Source organism: Neofelis nebulosa, chromosome X, assembly GCF_028018385.1.
Source record: "Neofelis nebulosa isolate mNeoNeb1 chromosome X, mNeoNeb1.pri, whole genome shotgun sequence".
NCBI classification, from domain to species: domain Eukaryota; kingdom Metazoa; phylum Chordata; class Mammalia; order Carnivora; family Felidae; genus Neofelis; species Neofelis nebulosa.
In genome coordinates this window covers 23,649,642-23,655,641 of record NC_080800.1, presented here as the reverse complement: position 1 = coordinate 23,655,641, position 6,000 = coordinate 23,649,642, and positions in this window count along the sequence as shown.

Genomic DNA, 6,000 nt, shown 5'->3' with positions numbered 1-6,000 from the left:
CCTTCAGTAGAGTATCATTTATTCAGTAGAGAGATACAATTTAATAAATGGATATCAAAATAAAGCTAGAGTAGCAATACTTACATTAGACAAGGTAGATTTTAAACCAAAGACTGTAACAAGACATGAGGAAGGGCACTATATCATAATAAAAGGGGCAATCCAACAAGTAGATCTAACAATGGGTAAATATGCCCTCAACATGGGATACCCAAATATATAAAATAATTAATAACAAACATAAAGGAACTCATTGATAATAGTAGAGTAATACGAGGTGCCTGAGTGGCTCAGTCGGGTTAAACATATGACTCTTGATTTCAGATCAAGTTGTGATCTCACTCACGGTCATGGGATCAAGCCCCCACCTCAGGCTCCATGCTGGGTGTGAGGCCTGCTTGGGGTTCTCTCTCTCCCTCTCCCTCTGCCCCTCCACTCCTCAGACTCTCTTGCTGAAAAATCTGCTATAAGGGTAGATCTTATGTTGTGTTCTTATCAGAAAATAATTAATTAATTAATTAATTAATTAAAGGGTGGTAGGAAACTTTTGAAGGTGTTGGACAGGTTATGGCATAAGTCATAGTGATGATTTCATAGGCATATAAATATCTCTAAACTTATCAAATGATATACATTAAATATGTACAGCTTTTTATATGTCAACTATACCACAATAAGGTGATTTTTAAAAAAAACAATTCTTGGTTTAAGACATTGGCTTGGAAAAATTAAATGTTGGCTCAGAGATGAGTATAGGCCCATTCATTCTACTGTGCCTCATTGTGTGACTTGAGTGTGTTTTGTTACTGGTCTTAATATTGGATTTATTTTATTTTTGGATATTCAAGGTTGGAACTTTTCTAAGATATTCATCTCATATATATTAATATGTGATTTCTTTAAAGAATGTGCGCTTAAATACCATGAGGGAAGGGAGAGTTAATTTGCATTCGTCACACCTACAATAAATAGTTCAGATTACTTTAGGATATACTGCATCATGTATTTGTTCAAGTATTTGGTAATAAAATAGGACATTGTACTTAACTGCCTTTGTAGAGAGGATGGAGAAGGGAGGAATTTATATATTCCTGGGAAAGGCTATATGAATAAAGATGTTATTACTTTTTAATACATAGAAATATTAAAAAAAATTTTTTTAACGTTTATTTATTTTTGAGACAGTAGGAGACAAAGCATGAACAGGGGAGGGTCAGAGAGAGGGAGATACAGAATCTGAAACAGGCTCCAGGCTCTGAGCTGTCAGCACAGAGCCCGACGCGGGGCTTGAACTCACGGACCGCGAGATCATGACCTGAGCCGAAGTCGGCTGCTTAACCGACTGAGCCACCCAGGCGCCCCAAAAATATTTAAAGGTGAATGTATACTTTAAATGTTTTTTAAATGTTTATTTATTTTTGAGAGAAAGAGAGACAGAGTGTGAGCAGGGGAGGGGCAGAGACAGAGGGAGACACAGAAACCAAATTAGGCCCCATGCTCTGAGCTGTCAGCACATAGCCCGATGCATGAACCGTGAGATCATGACCCAAGCTGAAGTCTGGCGTTTAATACCAATGAATACCAATGAATGTGTGTTTTAAAGAGGATATCAGGGATGCCTGGGTGGCTCAGTCGGTTAAGTAACCCACTTCCGCTCAGGTCATGATCTCATGGTTCAGTTCGTGAGTTCAAGCCCCATGTCATGCTCTGAACTGACAGCTCAGCGTCTGGAGCCTTCTTCGGATTCTGTCTCCCTCTCTCTTTGCTCCTCCCCTGCTTGCGCTCTCTCTCTGTCTCTCAAAACTGAATAAACGTTAAAAAAATAAAAAGAAATATTTAAAGATCAACACATCAGTTTTGCTGTGAATCTTAAATCACTGTAGTTTTGTTTATAATGTAGTAAAACATACATCAAATGGTTCATTCAACAATAGAACACGATGATCTGTAACTGTCCATAGAATGCAAGTCATGAAGAGAAATCTAAAAAGCATGGATTTTCTACATTTCCATGTTATATGAAAAAATTATTTCTTACTTATAATAAGGGATTAAATGTGAGATGAAAGCTTAAGTCAGTAATTTTATTCTTGGAGGAATAACTGTGGAAGCTAAGAAGATATGTTTTGAGTTTAGTTTCCGCGGTTCTATGGACTTCCATTTTTAAAGGCTATTTGTCATGGAGTGGAGCAATTGATACTATTTTACTACTTGACTTTTTTTGACATTCATGGGACAAATATTTCAAATGGGACATTATATCTTGAGAGGATAGATAGCTAAAAAAAAAAAAAAAAGAATGCAATCCTCTTCTCTTCTTTTCACAATAATCACCACTTGGCCCTTGATCTGACTTGAGACTCTTTATCCTTCTGTACAACACAGTGGGAGGAGGCTTATTCTACTGGAATTAAGTAGGCCAAGATGTCATGTGATAGTAATAATCACTTCTACCTCTCCTAATGTGGAGTTTTTAGATACCAACTATTTGGTAAAGACAGATGTGTAATACATTTTCTGGATTTTTTCCCTCCATTTTTCTGCCAGTTAATGTATTATTTTTTCTTTAAAAGCTCTAAAATTTTCATGTCAGTGAACAGGAACAGAATTTTTACAGCAAAATTTCAAAGAGGTTTTTTTGTAAAGATGCACCCCTAGTGATGAAGTGTTTGTGCCGGGAATGATAAGGGTAGTTTCCCTATTGTTCACACAGCAGGCTGTCATCTTTTTCTTCTTAATAGGGAAAGGTCTTATCCTCCGCAATGCTGCATGAGTTTTTCAGTTACTTGGCAACAATAATAAAAAAAGACACAAGCAGTAAAGGACCCATCATCAACATCATGACAAATAGTGATGCCTCAGCTGGTTTTAATGGCCATATGGAGGCATTAAATTCTTTGCCTTCAAGAATTAAACCCAATGGATATGATCAGGTTGAGCCATGATATGGGCAGAAATGTGAAATATTTTAGCTATTGTGTGTGAATTAGTATATAGAAAAAAGTGAATAAATATGAGACATTCACTTGAATAAACAAAGTACCCCTGGAATGCACAAGACAGACATGGTGTTTTCTAATTTAAATATCAGGATACATATTTTTTTGGCACATCCTTATGATCACTATGATTTAGCTGATACTACAAAGCTATCTACTATGTATGATGATGTCTGTTGGTAAAGAATAAATAGAAATAAATACTCAATTAAGAAATACTGCCATTAATAAACAAATAATAAAAACTAATTAGGATGTGGAGGAAACCCAACATAGGATACAAATAATAACAAATGAAACTACCTATAGTTAAAATCAATAGCATAACCATACTGAACATAAGGGGAAAAGAACTAACCTAAATAACTTTAGAAAACAATCACTTGACTTGACTGGATGCAAAAAGATAAAACCAAAAGAACTACGTACAAATGCTGTCACATAGCCAGTAAATGTGTTTCTCACAGAAGTATTGATAAGATATTCTGAAACTAGTTTAAATATATACTGGAATTGAACAAATAAGTAAATAGGTAATAATAAAACTAAGATTTATTACTGTTGGAAAAAGAAATTACAAGTAAAGAAAGTGGGAAAATTAAAATGATTCCTATTGTGTTGAATTGGAATCTGATATATCAGTATAAACTCATTACGCACACAAACACATATACACACACACAGATAAAAAGAGATATGTGTGTATACATGGGTTAATATACAAATATTTCCCAGCCCTGTCACTGAGAGAGCCTGGAAGCAATGACATTCCAGTAGACCTTAGCATACCTAGTACCAAGATCTTGGTTTCTAAGCATCATTCTTCTGTAAAAGGAACCAAGGATCCATGTCTGCAAGAATCTTTTAGGGCTTAGAGAAAATTAAGTTGAACTTGGAACATTTTGCAGAATCAGAGAAAAAAAGAAAGTTCTCAAAAGATATGTGGGCGGAAGCGTTGCTGATAGAATACAACATTAGGAGATGGAGCTCCTTATGGCCAAAACTTTGAGAAAGAAAAAAACAAAAGAAATAATGCTAAGTATTCACTTATAACCCAAAGAATGAAAACATTCAGGAGTCTATAATGGTATAAATAAATACTTGATTAAATACAAAGATAGAAGAGATATGAAAGTTACTCCTTTTAATGGAATTGCAATTAATAACTCTGTAAAGACAGGAAATACAATCACTGTTAGGCAGATACCATGGTGGTGATTATTGCATACTTGATCTACTAATGGGTAGAATCAGTGGGTTTGTGGAGAAAACATATTTTATAAAATATATTTTCACTATATTTCTTTTTTTTTTTTTTTTTTTTTTTTTTTTTTTTTTATTTTATTTTTGGGACAGAGAGACAGAGCATGAACGGGGGAGGGGCAGAGAGAGAGGGAGACACAGAATCGGAAACAGGCTCCAGCCTCCGAGCCATCAGCCCAGAGCCTGACGCGGGGCTCGAACTCACGGACCGCGAGATCGTGACCTGGCTGAAGTCGGACGCTTAACCGACTGCGCCACCCAGGCGCCCCGATTTTCACTATATTTCTTAACTACAGGGGAAAGTAGAGTAATTTGACAATGGAAATTCTCATCAGAGACCACCTTGACTAGATGATCAAGGTCAGTGTCACCAGTAATGCTGTAATAGGAACCCTGTGATATGGTGTGCTGAGAAAAACATGTCACGATTTCTACCATTTCTCTTTCCAAGGAAGTATTGCCATACTCTGATATTGAGAAGATACCAGATATGCCCAAATTGATGGACATTCAGCAAAATAACTGATCAATACTCTTTGGGACTGTCAATGTCATGAAAAACAAGGAAAGACTGAGGAACTATTGTGTTAGGACTTAAGGGAGAAATAACAGCTAAAGGCCATGTGGGACACTGATTAGGATCCTTAAAAAGGATAGTAATGGCAAAAATGGTGAAGTTTGAATGAAGGAGTTATTTGGTTAATGTTATTAGGACCGTGTCGATTTCCTGATTCTGGCAGTTGTGTGATGGTTATCTAAGATGTTAACATTGGAGGAGGCTGAGTGAGGGATGTATTGAAACTCTCTGTACTATGTAGCAGCTTTTCTATAAATCTAAAAGTAGTTTTAAATGAAATTTCTTTTTTTAATTATTGTTATAGGGGTCCCAGGGTGGCTCAGTCATTTAAGCACTGAGTCCAGCTCGGATCACGACCGCATGGTTCATGTGTTCGAGCCCCACATTGGGCTCTGCACTGACAGCTCAGAGCCTAGAGCCTGCAGCCTGCTTCAGATTCTGTGTCTCCCTCTCTCTGTCTCTGCCCCTCTCCCTCTTGTGCTCTCTCTCTTACATACAAAAATAAACATTTATTTAAAAATAAATAAATAATAAAAATTACCATTATAAGAAAATTCAGGAGAACTTCCATTTGCAGTTGCTGTAAACAACTTTTAAAATAGCAGAATATATAAAGGGACTGGAAAACATTCAGCACAAGATTACAATCTTCAAAAGTAGTAAAATGAGTGAGCTAGGCTTCCCCAATCATCCTGTATCTCTGCTCAGAGGTGATGTCTAGACCGTGGTGCCAGGATGATAAGCCAAACAGAGCACCATGATATCATTGAACTGAGGACATAGTAATCAGGGTTTGGGAATAGTAAGGATGCTAAAATTTGCGGGGCAAGTTGTTGGAGAGATAAAAGCTTGGTCAATGCTCCAGAAATCTGTGGAAGGGTACCCTTGGGTGTTTTACTGAACACTGAGTTGATCATGTGAAGGGCAGGATTCTGTGAGGCTGGGCAAAGAGCAGCTACAAGGGGAACTTTAATAATACTGAAGAGTAGTGAGCTGAACAACTGTTGGAAGGCAAACATGGCTGGAAGACTTTTAAATATTGAATAGTCAGAGGTGAGAGTCCTCTTTGAACATTCAAAGTGATTCAGTAGTCTTAGACAAGTGTAAGCTGTAGAAATAGGACTAATGTAGTTCAAGAATAATGGCTAACATAGACCATCC